The 15,354-nt window shown below is 51.3% G+C and overlaps 1 protein-coding gene and 1 pseudogene across 1 annotated transcript in view; one reads left to right on the forward strand and one right to left on the reverse strand.

Moving 5' to 3' along the window:
* The first annotated feature begins 11,947 nt into the window (after window positions 1-11,947).
* On the forward strand, window positions 11,948-12,296 carry LOC140425878 (large ribosomal subunit protein eL37 pseudogene; annotated as a pseudogene).
* A 1,220-nt stretch (window positions 12,297-13,516) lies between these two features.
* LOC140425597 (transmembrane protein 158) overlaps window positions 13,517-15,354 on the reverse strand; it is a 75,620-nt gene continuing 73,782 nt past the window's right edge. The window contains exon 2 of the mRNA XM_072510078.1: window positions 13,517-14,038. The gene's annotated coding sequence lies outside the window, so the exon portion shown is untranslated. The remainder of the gene's footprint in view (window positions 14,039-15,354) is intronic.

Raw genomic sequence — 15,354 nt, forward strand, 5'->3', positions numbered from 1 at the left:
AAAAAAAAAAAAAATAATTTTTAAAGTGGGCAACTGGGGTGGGGTGGTGGAGGTGGGTGGGAGAACATTTCCTCTCCTCTTGACCCACAGGGAGTGCTGGAAAAGGCTTTTGTGGGGGCAGGGACTCCTGCATCCCATTCCCTGCCTGGTTCCCCAACTCCTGCAAAAGCCACACAGTAGCAGTGAATTTTAAATCAGGCTCCCAATTACAAGGCAGGGGAACTAATTTGCAAGGCTGCGGTAGGGGGTGGGAAGCCGGGGTGCATGTCTAAGTGGACTCCTGTGCTATGAGAATGTATGAATAATGTGTGTCACAATATTCTGCCTAGTCAACATCTGCCTAAATTGAAATCCAATCTTTCTGTTGCGACGTAATTAAAAAGCTTTGTTTCATATAGTTCTTTTCAAATTCTTGTGCCTTGAGATGCTCCACATCCTGGGAGGGGAAGCAAGGCCCTGTCCAAAGGGGAGCACCTCTGCCTGTGCAGTACTCTCTCAGTGCTTCACTGAAGAGTCACCTTGACTTACACGTTCAGCTCTTGTAATCGGTCCTTCTGTCTCAGAATTGAAACCACTGTCACTGAGTCAATGTAACAGGTAAACAGGGCACCACCTTGGGAGCAAATTGATCAAATTTAACATTCAAGGCACAAATTGTTCCCATTCAGACGAGCGAATAGTGGTTCCTTTCTTTTGACTCTTGTATTTGATGACAGCACAGTAACCGTGTTGTGTTTGGTGCTGGTGAAGAGTGACGAGCAACCTCCCAGTGTTAGAATGAGTCGAAGGAACACATTGTAAGCAGGGCTCTGTGCGTGATGGGCTGTGCCTGGGATACACAACGTGACGAGCATCAACTACTGGTGAAGGACCATCAACTCTGAGAAAGTTGACGTGCTACCGTGCTACCAGGGCAGCAGGGTAGCACACGTGGCTAGCACTGTGGCTTCACAGCGCCAGGGTCCCAGGTTCGATTCCCCGCTGGGTCACTGTCTGTGCGGAGTCTACACGTTCTCCCCGTGTCTGCGTGGGTTTCCTCCGGGTGCTCCGGTTTACTCCCACAGTCCAAAGATGTGCAGGTTAGGTGGATTGGCCATGATAAATTGCCCTTCGTGTCCAAAAAGGTTAGGAGGGGTTATTGGGTTACGGGGATAGAGTGGAAGTGAGGGTTTAAGTGGGTCGGTGCAGACTCGATGGGCCAAATGGCCTCCTTCTGCACTGTATGTTCTATGTATCTATGTACGTATAAAATGCTGTTTGGTCTGCCTGAAACTTGTTGGTCTTCCAGTGCAAAGAGCTGAGGGGCTTGTTGTCAGAGGTTAGAGTGATCTGGTGATTGGTGATAAAGGGAAATGGATGAGGTAACATTAAAAAGGAATAAATGCACAAAGTGTACTCCCGGATAGACTTCTTTGTCCTGGGAAGGGCGCTGATCCCGAAGTTGGTAGGAACGGAGTATTCGGCTATAGCCATTTCAGATCATGCCCCACATTGGGTAGATCTGGAAGTAGGAGAGGAAAAGGGACAGGCCCCACTCTGGAGATTAGATATGGGACTGTTGGCGGACGAGGGGGTATGTGTAAGGGTGAGGGGATGTATTGAAAGGTACCTAGAGATTAATGATGACGGAGAGGTCCAGGTGGGAGTGGTCTGGGAGGCGCTGAAGGCGGTGGTTAGAGGGGAGCTGATCTCCATAAGGGCCCATAAGGGGAAACAAGAGGGTAAAGAAAGGGAGAGATTGCTGAGGGAGATTTTGAGGGTGGATAGGCAATATGCGGAGGCTCCAGATGAAGGGCTATACAGGGAAAGACGGAGATTGCACACGGACTTTGACTTGTTGACCACGGGTAAGGCGGAGGCACAATGGAGGAAGGCACAGGGAGTGCAGTATGAATATGGAGAGAAGGCGAGCCGGCTGCTGGCCCAACAACTTAGGAAGAGGGGGGCGGCGAGAGAGATCGGAGGGGTTAGAGACCAGGAGGGAAAGATGGAACGGGGAGCAGAGAGGGTGAACGGGGTGTTTAAGGTATTTTACGAGAGGCTATATAAGGCTCAACCCCCGGAAGGGAAAGAGGGAATGATGCGTTTCCTAGACCAGCTGGAGTTCCCGAAGGTTGAGGAAAAGGAGATGACAGGACTGGGAGCGCAGATTGAGGTGGAGGAGGTGGTAAAAGGAATTGGGAACATGCAGGGAGGGAAGGCCCCGGGACCAGATGGGTTCCCGGTGGAGTTCTATAGGAAATACGTGGACCTGCTGGCCCCACTTCTGACGAGAACCTTTAATGAGGCTAGGGAAAGGGGGACACTACCCCCGACGATGTCGGAGGCGACGATATCGCTGATCCTGAAAAGAGACAAAGACCCGTGCAGTGCGGGTCATACAGGCCTATCTCCCTCTTGAACGTAGATGCCAAGCTTTTGGCCAAGGTGATGGCGACGAGGATAGAGGACTGTGTCCCTGGGGTGGTGCATGATGATCAAACGGGGTTTGTTAAAGGGAGGCAATTGAATGCTAATATACGGAGGCTGCTGGGGGTGATGATGATGCCCCCACCGGAGGGGGAGGCGGAGATACTGGTGGCGATGGATGCAGAGAAAGCATTTGATAGAGTGGAGTGGGACTACCTGTGGGAAGTACTGAGGAGATTTGGATTTGGAGATGGGTTCATTAGATGGGTTCAGCTCCTGTACAGGGCCCCGGTGGCAAGTGTGATTACAAATAGGCAACGATCTGACCACTTCCGACTATATAGGGGTACAAGACAGGGATGTCCCCTGTCCCCGTTACTGTTTGCGTTGGCAATTGAGCCACTGGCCATAGCGCTGAGGGGCTCTAGGAAGTGGAGGGGGGTACATAGAGGAGGAGAAGAGCATCGGGTGTCATTGTACGCGGATGATTTGTTGTTGTATGTCGCGGACCCAGTGGAGGGGATGCCTGAGATCATGCAGACACTCAGGGAGCTTGGAGAATTTTCAGGATATAAATTGAATATGGGGAAGAGTGAACTGTTTGTGATGCACCCCGGGGAACAGGGCAGGGGAATAGACGAGGTTTCTTTTTGTGTTCCAGTGCCTCCCTGTACTGATTACAAAGGCCTTTTTTAAGAAGGTGGACAAGAGTATTATGAGCTTTGTGTGGGCTGGAAAGACCCCAAGAGTAAAGAGGGGGTTCCTGCAGCGCAGTAGGGACAGAGGGGGACTGGCACTGCTGAGCCTAAGTGATTATTATTGGGCCGCCAACGTGTCAATGATATGTAAGTGGATGAGGGAAGGGGAAGGAGCGGCGTGGAAAAGACTGGAGATGGCGTCCTGTAGGGGAACTAGTCTAAAAGCACTGGCGACGGCGCCGTTACCATTCTCCCCGAAAAAATACACCACAAACCCAGTGGTGGTGGCAACTCTGAAAATTTGGGGGCAGTGGAGACGACATAAGGGAGTGACGGGTGCCTCAGTGTGGTCCCCGATAAGGAACAACCATAGGTTCGTCCCGGGAAGGATAGATGGGGGATTTAAATCTTGGCAGCGAGCAGGAATTGCAAAATTGAAGGACTTGTTCTTAGACGGGACGTTCGCGAGTCTGGGAGCACTGACAGAAAAATATGGGCTGCCACCTGGGAATGCATTTCGCTATATGCAAGTGAGGGCATTTGTGAGGCAACAGGTGAGGGAATTTCCGGCGCAAGAGATCCAGGACAGAGTGATTTCGGGGGCATGGGTAGGTGATGGTAGGGTGTCAGATATATATAGGGAAATGAGAGACGAGGGGGAGGCGATGGTAGAGGAGCTGAAGGGAAAATGGGAGGAGGAGCTGGGGGAAGAGATTGAGGAGGGGCTGTGGGCAGATGCCCTAAGTAGGGTAAACTCTTCGTCCTCGTGTGCCAGGCTCAGCCTGATACAATTCAAGGTTCTACACAGGGCGCATATGACTGGAGCAAGGCTGAGTAGATTTTTTGGAGTGGAGGATAGGTGCGGGAGATGCGCGGGAAGCTCGGCGAACCACACCCACATGTTTTGGTCATGTCCGGTATTGCATGGGTTCTGGGTGGGTGTGGCAAAAGTGATTTCAAAGGTGGTGGGGGTCCGGGTCGAACCAGGCTAGGGGTTGGCTATATTTGGGGTTGCAGATGAGCCAGGAGTGCAGGAGGCGAGAGAGGCCGATGTTTTGGCCTTTGCGTCCCTAGTAGCCCGGCGAAGGATTCTACTTATGTGGAAAGAAGCTAAGCCCCCGGGCGTGGAGGCCTGGATCAATGACATGGCAGGGTTCATAAAATTGGAGCAGATAAAGTACGCACTAAGAGGTTCGGCTCAAGGGTTCACCAGGCGGTGGCAACCGTTCCTCGACTATCTCGCAGAGCGATAAGGGAAAATAGGAAAGGTAGCAGCAGCAACCCAGGGGGGAGGGGGGGTGGGGGTGGGGGGGGGGGGGGGGGCTCATTTGGGTCCTCAGGGGTTTTATGTGTGTGTTTATATATTAGTTATTTATATTAGATTTTACGAAGTTACTATCTTAGTTATTATTTCTATTGTTTCTTATTTTGTTGTTGGTAGTTGCCGTTAGTTAGCATATTATTATTTTTTTTTTAAACGATCAATGGATATATTATTACAAAGTTGTAAAATGGGAAAATTTTGTTTGATCGAAAAACTTTAATAAAATATAATTAGTTTAAAAAAAAGGAATAAATGTACTTTCCTGGACTTTGGACATCCGTTTAAGATACAAAAAATTCAAATTCAATATAATTAGTCTTCCAAAATATATCTCTTGTCTTTGAATGGCACATCTGAATGGATATGGGGATAGTGCAGGAAGATGGGGTTGAGGTAGAAGTTCAACCATCATCTAGTTAAATGGTGGAGCAGGCTTGAGGGGCCAAATGGCCTACTTCAGTTCCTATGTTCCAGCATTGATAGATGACTGTCAGCCATGGGTTATGAAGATGTGGATACGTTAGCATTGTGATTATGTTGCTGGGATAGTAATCCAGAAGCCTGGACTAATGATCAGAAAGTTTCAATTAAAAATCTGGAATTTGTAATGCCCACCATGAAACTGCCGGCTTGTCATTAAAAATCCTTCCGGTTCACTCGAGTCCGAGAAATCTGCCACCTTTTCCCGGTCTGGCCCAGATGTGAATCCAGATGCACTGCACTGTGGTTGATTGTTAACTTCCCTCGAAATGGCCATGCCAGCTTCTCAGTTGTCATTCACTCCCTCCACCACCGAGGCACAGTGGCAGCAGTGTGTACCATCTAGAGGCTGCACCATGGCAACTCGCCAAGGCTCCTTCTCCAGCACCCTCTAAACCTGTGACTTCCACTTCCTAGAAGGGCAGAAGGTGGGTGGAAATGCCACCACTCGCAAATTCCTCTCCAAGCTGCCAACCATCCTGACTTGGAGCTATATCTTGCTCCTTCACTGTTGCTGGGTCAAAACCCTTCCAAACAGTGCTGTAGGTGCACTTGGAGCACATGGACTACAGCGGCACAATCAGGCGGCTCACCACCACCTTCTCAAGGGCAATTAGGGATGGGTAATGATGCACGATCAATGACCACTAAAGCGAGGTTCTAGTCTAGGCTTTAATAAGCAAGATGTTTCCCCCAGCAGCTCAGGTACAGAATGAAGGCTGCTGGGGCGGAACAGGCTCTTATACCCCGCCTAGCAGGGCGGAGCTACCATACATCCTAACCAATAGAAAGCATACAGTTTCCACCAATGGTGCTCCAGCCTATCAGGTACCGTAATACCTATAATACCACATTCACCCCCTGTTAAAAAAGAGTCCGGCGGGGGTGGTGGCCTGATACTACAAACATGGCAACGTGATAGAATTAGTTATGGAGGTGCCGTAATACCTCCGTACAGTGTTTTGTAACTATTTACAATTCTGATAGCTACGTACATTTGATGATTTACATTTAGAGTTTACAGTTTACAATTTAAAATGGAGCAATCCGTTTACGTTTACAGTCTACAATTTAAAATGAAGCAATCAGTCGATCGGGGGCCCAGGTCGTCTTCTGTGATCATCGGAGCTTCGACGGTGACTCCGGTGGAGGCGCGGGCGTCTGTGACTCCGGGAGCGTGGCCTCGGTCTCTGTGGCAGCTTCGACACCCCTAGACTGCGCTGGTGGGGAAAACGGTTGACCTGGGAAGGGAGCGCCTGCGGGGAGCGTCGGTGGGTGGGGGGGCCTAGACTGGGCCGGCGGAAGGACTGATCCTTCTGTAAGGTGCCCCGGTGGAGGGGAGGGTGGGACTGGTGGCTGGGGTGTGCGTGGGGTTCCGGTGGGCGGCAGGTCTCGTACGGAGATCGTATCTTGTCGGCCGTCGGGGTACGCCACGTAGACGTACTGGGGGTTAGCATGGAGCAGATGGACCCTCTCGAACAACGGGTCCGACTTGTGTGCCCGCACGTGTTTTCGGAGCAGGATGGGTCCGGGTGCTGCCAGCCAGGTCGGGAGCGAGGTCCCAGAGGAGGACTTCCTGGGGAAGACAAGGAGACGTTCATGAGGTGTCTGGTTGGTGGTCGTACAAAGCAGTGACCGGATGGACTGGAGGGCATCTGGGAGGACTTCCTGCCAGCGGGAGACTGGGAGGCTCCTGGACCATAGGGCCAGTAGGACGGTCTTCCAGACCGTTCAGTTCTCCCTCTCTACCTGTCCGTTACCCCGGGGGTTGTAACTGGTCGTCCTGCTCGAGGCGATGCCCTTGCTGAGCAGGAATTGACGCAGTTCGTCGCTCATAAAGACGGACCCCCTATCATTGTGTATGTAAGCGGGGAACCCGAACAGTGCAAAGATGCTATGGAGAGCCTTGATGATGGTGGTTGCGGTCATGTCGGGGCAGGGGATGGCGAATGGGAACCGGGAGTACTCATCAATCACGTTCAGGAAGTACGTGTTGCGGTCGGTGGAGGGGAGGGGGTCTTTGAAGTCCATGCTGAGACGTTCAAAGGGACGGGAAGCCTTTATCAGGTGCGCTTTCTCTGGTCGGTAGAAGTGCGGTTTGCACTCCGCGCAGATTTGGCAATCCCTGGTGGCAGTTCTGATCTCCTCGATGGAGTACGGCAGGTTGCGGGTCTTGACAAAATGGAAAAAGCGAGTGACTCCTGGGTGGCAGAAGTCCTCATGGAGGGCCCGGAGGCGGTCCTCTTGTGCGGTGGCACATGTGCCGTGGTACAGGGTGTCAGGAGGCTCATTTATCTTCCCAGGATGATACAAGATCTCGTAGTTGTAGGCGGAGAGTTCGATCCTCCACCGCAAGATCTTGTCGTTTTTATCTTGCCCCGCTGTGCATTATCAAACATGAAAGCAACCGACCGTTGGTCCGTGAGGAGAGTGAATCTCCTGCCGTCCAGGTAATGCCTCCAATGTCGCACAGCTTCTACTATGGCCTGGGCCTCCTTTTCGACTGAGGAGTGGTGGATTTCGGAAGCATGGAGGGTACGAGAGAAGAAGGCCACCAGTCTGCCCGCTTGGTTGAGGGTGGCCGCCAGAGCTACGTCAGACGCATCGCTCTCGACCTGGAATGGGAGGGACTCATCGATGGCATGCATTGTGGCCTTTGCAATGTCTGCTTTGATGCGGCTGAAGGCCTGGCGGGCCTCTATCGACAGGGGAAAAGCTGTGGATTGTATCAGGGGACGGGCCTTGTCCGCATAGTTGGGGACCCACTGGGCGTAGTAGCTGAAAAACCCGAGGCAACGCTTCAGGGCCTTGGAGCAGTGAGGGAGGGGGAACCCCATAAGGGGACGCATGCGTTCAGGGTCGGGGCCTATAACTCCATTTCGCACTACGTAGCCGAGGATGGCTAGGTGGTCGGTGCTAAACATGCATTTATCCTTGTTATACGTAAGGTTAAGGACTTTTGCTGTCTGGTGGAATTTTCGGAGGTTGGTGTCGTGGTCCTGCTGGTCGTGGCCGCAGATGGTGACATTATCGAGATACGGGAATGTTACCCGTAAACCGTACCGGTCAACCATTCGGTCCATCTTGCGCTGGAAGACCGAGACCCCGTTGGTGACACCGAAGGGAACCCTTAAGAAGTGGTAGAGCCGCCCATCTGCCTCGAAGGCAGTGTATTTGTGGTCACTAGTGCGGATGGGGAGCTGGTGGTAGGCGGACTTGAGATCCACCGTGGAGAAGACCTTATAATGCGTGGTCCTGTTTACCAGGTCAGACATGCGGGGGTGAGGGTACGCGTCCAGCTGCGTAAACCTGTTGATGGTCTGACTGTAGTCGATGACCATCCTATGCTTCTCCCCGGTCTTTACCACCACTACTTGAGCTCTCCAGGGGCTGTTACTGGCTTCAATGACCCCTTCCCTCAGTAGCCTTTGGCCCTCTGACCTAATAAAGATCCGGCCCTGGGAACTGTACCGTCTGCTCCTGGTGGCGACGGGTTTGCAATCCGGGGTGAGGTTCGCAAACAGGGAAGGCGGGTCGACCTTGAGGGTCGCGAGAGCCGCCGAATTTGAAGGTTAGACTTTGGAGGTTACACTGTAAGTCTAAACCCAGGAGTGTAGTCGCGCAGAGGTGGGGAAGGACGTAGAGACGGAAATTTCTGAACTCCCTTCCATGGACTGTGAGGTTTTCTACACAAAACCCCTTTATCTCCACTGAATGTGAACCAGAGGCCAGGGAGATTTTTTGATTAATGGGGTGGATGAGGAGAGAACAGCGCCTTACTGTGTCAGGGTGTATGAAGCTCTCCGTGCTCCCAGAGTCGATTAGGCAGGACGTCTCGTGCCCGTTGATGAATACGGTCGTTGTAGCAGTTGAGAGTGTTCGAGGCCGGGCCTGATCCAGGGTCACCGAGGCTAATCGCAGCAGTTGAGAGTTCTCTTCGGGCAGTGCGTGGTCAGCCGAGCTGGGGTCCTGGGGGTTCATCCAAGATGGCGTCTCCCATTGGTCGCACATTGGGCATAGAATGGCGGCGCCCATCCCTCCAACGTGGCGTCCGTGGAACAAGATGGCGGCGACCGCTGGCCGCACGGGGACCGTGGAGATGTTTGTGGTTGCAGTCTGCATCCGCCGCCGGAGACCGCGGCAACCACACGGGCCTGACATACCCCCATGAAATGGCCCTTTTTGCCGCATCCCTTGCAGGTGGACGCACGGGCCGGGTAGCGCTGGCGGGGGTGCTTGGCCTGCCCGCAAAAGTAGCAGTGGGGCCCCCCGGGGTTGCCAGGCCGCCTTGCAGCGCAGGCCTGTGAGGGGATGGGGGAAGTCTCGGTGTCGGCCGCGGAGAGGTTCCACGCTGCCCAGGGGGCTGCCGCGCGGTCGGGAATGTAAGCGCGGGCGTTTCGGGAGGCCACGTCCAGGGAGCGCGCAAGGGCCCGTGCCTCCCTGAGACCCAGAGTGTCGTTTTCTAACAGTCGCTGGTGGATTTGTGAGGATAGCATACCTGCCACGAAAGCGTCCCGGACTAAGAGTTCAGTGTGTTCGCTCACCGAAACCTGCGGGCAGCTGCAGCTTCTCCCCAACACCAGGCGTGCGCGGTAGAATTCCTCCAGTGATTCCCCAGGGGTTTTTCGCCTTGTTGCAAGCAGGTGCCGGGCGTAGACCTGGTTTACCCGGCAAATATAGTGTCCTTTTAGCAGCTCTATTGCTGCATCAAAGTCTTCCGCTTCCTCGATGAGGGTGTAAATCTCCGGGCTCACCTTTGAGTGCAGGACTTGCAGTTTCTGCTCTCCCGTGGGTGTGTTTTCGGCCGTCCCGAGATATCCTTTAAAACACGCCAGCCAGTGCTTGAAGATTGACGCTGAGTTCGCCGTGTGGGGGCTGAGTTCGCCGCGTGGGGGCTGAGTTGCAGACACTCCGGCTTGATTCGGAGCTCCATCCTTTCTTCTTAAAAACTAGCTTATTAAATTGATGCGCGATCAATGACCACTAAAGCGAGATTGTAGTCTTACTGAAGGCTTTAATAAGCTAGATGTCTCCCCCAGCAGCTCAGGTACAGAATGAAGGCTGCTGGGGCTCTTATACCCCGCCTAGCAGGGCGGAGCTACCTATAATACCACAGGTAACAAATGTTAGCCTTGCCGGTGAACCCACGCATCCCATGAATGGATAACTAATGATACCGAGAGACATCAGCTGCACCACCACCAGGCCGCTTCAGTCAGAAGTGTTTATGGATTTCTCAATGTAACTGGACATCATGTGAAAATCAGTGTAAATCCCCAAGAATTTAATCTTCCAGCTTGAGTGGGCAGGGCTGTGTTCATGAGCTTTAAAGAGTTTCAAAGAACAAAGAAAATTACAGCCAGGAACAGGCCCTTCGGCCCTCCAGGCCTGCACCGACCATGCTGCCCATCTGAACTAAAGCTCCCTACCCTTCCGGGGACCATATCCCATCCTACTCATGTATTTGTCAAGGTGCCCCTTAAAAGTCACTATCGGCCCGGCTTCCACCACCTCCCCGACAGCAAGTTCCAGGCTCCCACCACCCTCTGTGTAAAAAGCCTGCCTCGTACATCTCCTTTAAACCCTGCCCCTCGTGCCTTAAACCTATGCCCCCTAGTAATTGACTCTTCCGCCCTGGATAAAAGCTTCTGACTATCCACTTTGTCCATGCCCGTCTATCAGGTCAGCCCTCAACCTCCGTCGTTCCAGTGAGAACAAACCAAGTTTCTCCAATCTCTCCTCATAGCTAATGCCCTCCATACCTGACAAGCAGAGTTCCTCAATGCAGGAATATATCGGGGTGCCATTTTCCAATCTCCCGACCCCCCCCCCCCTCGTCGTTGCGACCTCCTGATGCCCCCCCCCCTCCCAACACCCCAACTCCCCTGTTGGGAGGTTCTCGAGCCCCCCTGCACCCCACGACATACCTGCAGGGCACCCCTGGGTCCAATCCCCAGCTTGCACCCGGGCGGCACTGCCAGGGTGCCTTGGTTGTCCTGCCAGTGTGTCAGGCTGGCATCAGCGATGCCGAGGTGCCAACCTGGCCAGAGGCTGACCACCCGGGGACATCCGATTCCCTCAGAGAGCCCCCCCCCCCGCAAGTGCCAGTACCCCTGGTCCCCGTTTGTGGGGATCAGTACTAAGCAGTGCTCAGCTGAGGTGTCCTCGGTGAGGCTGATAGATGCTGGGTGGCCATTCTATATGGCGTCAGCACGGCTAAGTGCGTTTTTGAACTCAGTTAACCATGCGAGAGAGGGTGTGGGATCCAGATCACGATGTTGCAATGACATGTATATAGTCAGGTTAGTGAATTATTACATCTCTGTGTGATTCAAACACTAGAAGGCACCACCACTTCTCTGTATTTAAGTCAGACCCTGAGGGAATTCTGGGAGTAGCATAAGGAGAAAGCATGGTGATAGCATTTAGGTTAGATTAGACAGAGTTAACATGAGGTTAGATCATAGTGTAGTTAGTGACTGTTTAGATTATTGAGTACTGCTAGACAGATCAATATTACTTAATTATTAACTGTAGCTCAGTGTGCGAACTTAATTCAATCAATAGTTTTATAATAAATTAGTTTTGTTTCAATCTTTTGATTGGTGGATTCTTTGTCAACAACACGTCGGATCATTCTGGAAGAAAAGACAAAGCACACAACATATTACCACAACAGTTAATATAACAGATGTCTCACGAGATCTGGATAGACTCCTGCAGGAGGCCTCTCCAGGGATCTACCAGCCGTGTCCCGTCCCGATCCCGGCGGGCCGTGGCCGGAAAATCATACCCATAATTCTATACAGTCGCATTGCAGCGAAAGAAATTCTGCAGATTCCAAGGACGTTTCCCCTTGTCCTTGGGGAGGTTGCAGTTCCTTTCTTCAGCCCTTGAAGGAAGCCAGCACATGACAGTAACTTGAATTGCAGGTGCTTCCGACTCCTACTCATCATTGATGGTAAATAGCCACATCAGACTTGCCTCTGGTACAGATTTTGAAGTATTCCTTTTTAGGGTTGCTGCTTTTCACACTATGTCAGATGATTTTGCAGCAAAGACAAATGGCTTTTCTGCTGAAGTATACAAAGTGAAAATAATGAAGGGAACATCGTCATTTGGCAAGAGGAGAAACAAGACCCGCACTCTTTGCCAGCGATCTGGGGCTAAAGCATTTCCCCTGCAGAAATCAACCTGTGGTAAATGTGCCTACCCTGCCAAGAGGAAGAGGAGGTATAACTGGAATGCTAAGGGCCAAAAGAAGGAACACAACAGGCCGTATGAGGCACCTGAAGGTGGCACATCGCCGATTCTGGAATGGATTCCATGAAGGGACCACCCCGACGCCCAGATGTTCCGCAATGGCTTCCTCCAGCACTGCGTAAACTACCAGTGCACCTGCGCAACAAATGTACCTCTCCTGTCTCGGAGAAAATCTGCGGTGACAGACCCCTGGTGGCCGCAGTGCAGTACTGAGGGAGTGCCGCCCTGTTGGCGGTGCAGTCTTTTGGATGAGATGCTAAATCGAGAACCCGGCTGCCCTCTCTGGTGGACGTTAACGATCCCGGGGTGAATTCTCCGCCGACGGGATTCTCCATTCTGCAGGCAACGCATCCCCGTCCCCGGGTCTCCCATCAGAGTGCGGTGGCCACAATGGGAAACCATTGGGTTTTCCCCAGTGTCCCAGTCAATATTTATCCCTCAATCAACATCACTTAAACCAGGTTCTCTGATCATTATAACATTAGTTTTGTTTCAATCTTTTGATTGGTGGATTCTTTGTCAACGGGAGCTTCCTGTGCACAAAATGGCTGCCAGATTTCCTACATTACAGCAGTGACTGCACCTCAAAGCATTTGATTGGCTGAAAAGGGCTTTGAGATGTTCTGTGGTCATGAAAGGTGCTACATAAATGCAAATCTTTGCTTTTTAAAACACGTGGTGGGACTGTCTTGTGGTGGCCCCGAAAGCAATGGCTCCCAAAGTCTTTTTGTCTGTCGGCCACTTAGGTGTGGGGGCAAAAGACTCCGCAGACCACCTAGTGGTCTGTTCTGCTGTCACGTAAAGGAAACTGCCAATATTTCTCTGCTTTTCTGCTTTTAAAGGTAATAAATTTAGGTGAATTGTAAAACAAATTAAATATCGTAAGTAAATTATTCATTCCTGACAGAAACAAAAGTACAGATATTTTCACATGAATACTCCGAGAGATGTTTATTTGAAACATTCTTTTACTTGTTATAAAATTGTCACAATAATCCTCTTCTGGAAGGCAGATATTTACATTGTGCCGGTCATGTCACGGGGCGAGTAATCCAGAGGCTAATGCTGTGGGGTTAAGGGTTCAAATCCCACCAAAGCAGCTGGTAAGAATGAAGAAATCTGGAAGATAAAGCTAATCTCGGTAATGGTGACCCTGACAACTCTCTTACAAACACGAGGGGGTTTAATTTGAACAGCCCTGATTTCGCCTCTCGCCACCCGTCTGTAAGGATCTTGATTTTGACTTCCCCCTTAATAGGTGGTGGCGTATCTCCCAACCTCTCATTTCTGGTGCCATCCAGCCAATGACCATCCCCCCCCCCCCCCTCCCCCACTCGCCCCCTGTCCCCACAAACTCCCAACAGGATTAACTCAGAGGGTTAGTTTATTTGCACACACTGAAAACACCGAGCGGGGATGGATGGGGGGGGGGGGAGCGGTTGCCATGTAGCCCCTTGTTCATTCATACAACAGCAGAGGGTTACAGGAAAGAGGGAGTTTACAGGGCAAAGATCACAGAGAAAACAGTGATTGCTTCATGTCAGTCCAGAGTCCAGACAGAATCCAAGTCCAATGCTATATTCCTTCACAGAGGTCGACAGAAGCTTCACTTTTCCGGCAGAGTTGACGACCGCGATGAGATAGGCGGGCGGAGATGAATCAGCCTTGTTGGCGCTGGTCCAGGAGTTCAGCGGCTCCAAAGTGTGTGTGTCTCCCTGTGACTGGGTCCCTGAGGTTGTTCATGTTCCAACCATGTTCCAACGTTCCTTCGTACTGGCTGACGATTCGGCGCCAGTGGACCAGGCGCAGCTTATGAAATGTCGGTGGCCTTTGTAGAGTTCCCTTTGAATTTGGCCTCTGCTGCCTACAGAGACAAAGGGGAGTCAGTTCATGCAAAACTGCCACATTAGCTCCCATTGTTTCAGGGTCACGGACAGACATAGATTCAGCCATTTTAAAAAGGGTCTTTATCCAGCTTTTAAAGTTATATAATATAACAATATTTAGCGTACGTATAATTATAAAAAAACATAGAATGTGAGGTCTCAGCACCATGATAAATGATTGATTATTGTAAAAACCCAATTGATTCACTCATGTCCCTTCAGGGAAGGAAATCTGCCGTCCTTACCCGGCCTGGCCTACATGTGACTCCAGACCCACAGCAATGTGGTTGACTCTTAACTGTCCTCTGAAATGGCCCCGCAAACCACTCCGTCCAAGGGCAATTAGGAATGGGTAACAAATTATAGCTTTGCTAGCGATGCCCACAACCCATGAAAGAATATTTAGGAATCTATATTCAGCGGACAAAATCAGCCGCATTTGTATCATCTGGTGGAATGTCTTCTCCCCCCGTGTATCTCTCAAATCATTCCAATGGCAGGTGAAAATCCAGAGAATCAATAATGAACCCTTTGTCCTCAACAGTGGACCGGGCGGCTTAATGAGTGGATGGTAATTGTGCCTCTGATGAGCTCATGGAGGACCCTAGACTTCATCTCTTTGAGAAATCCTGACCTTCATCTAAAAATCCAATTATCTAATGCAAACTGCTTTAGCAAAGCAGAAATCAGCAGCATGATACAGTGCAAATGTCAAATTCTACTCTGAAATGGAGCCCTCCCTCTATCAATAGTGAGAGATGAATTTCAATGCTGGACTGTCAAGGAACTCGAAAACTTGTTGTCTTCTGTTGTTCATTGGCAATTGCTACGACGTACTGCACCGACAGTGCTTCCCAAACCTTTGCCCGGTGCGATGCCATTTTAGTGCCTCGGTCCTTTTGTGACCCCGAGCATGACAGTTCTTTTTTTTCTCTTCCTTTTTAAATAAATTTAGAGTACCCAATTATTTCTCTTTTCCAATGAAGGGGCAGTTTAGCGTGGCCAATCCACCTAACCTGCACATCTTTGGGTTGCGGGGGCGAAACCCACGCAGACACGGGGAGAATGTGCAAACTCCACATGGACAGTGACCCAGGGCCGGGATTTGAACCCGGGTCCTCAGCGCCTTCCCCCCCTCCCCCTTCCTTCATTGTTATTGCCTTTTGAGGAGAGGTTGGACAGGCAAGACTTGTATCTGATGGAGTTTAGTAAAGTAAGAGGAAACTTGAAAACATTTAAGACCCTGAGGGGGGCGGGGGGAGGGGCAGCACGGTGGCACAGCGGTTAGCACTGC

This window comes from Scyliorhinus torazame, chromosome 6, assembly GCF_047496885.1.
Source record: "Scyliorhinus torazame isolate Kashiwa2021f chromosome 6, sScyTor2.1, whole genome shotgun sequence".
NCBI lineage: Eukaryota > Metazoa > Chordata > Chondrichthyes > Carcharhiniformes > Scyliorhinidae > Scyliorhinus > Scyliorhinus torazame.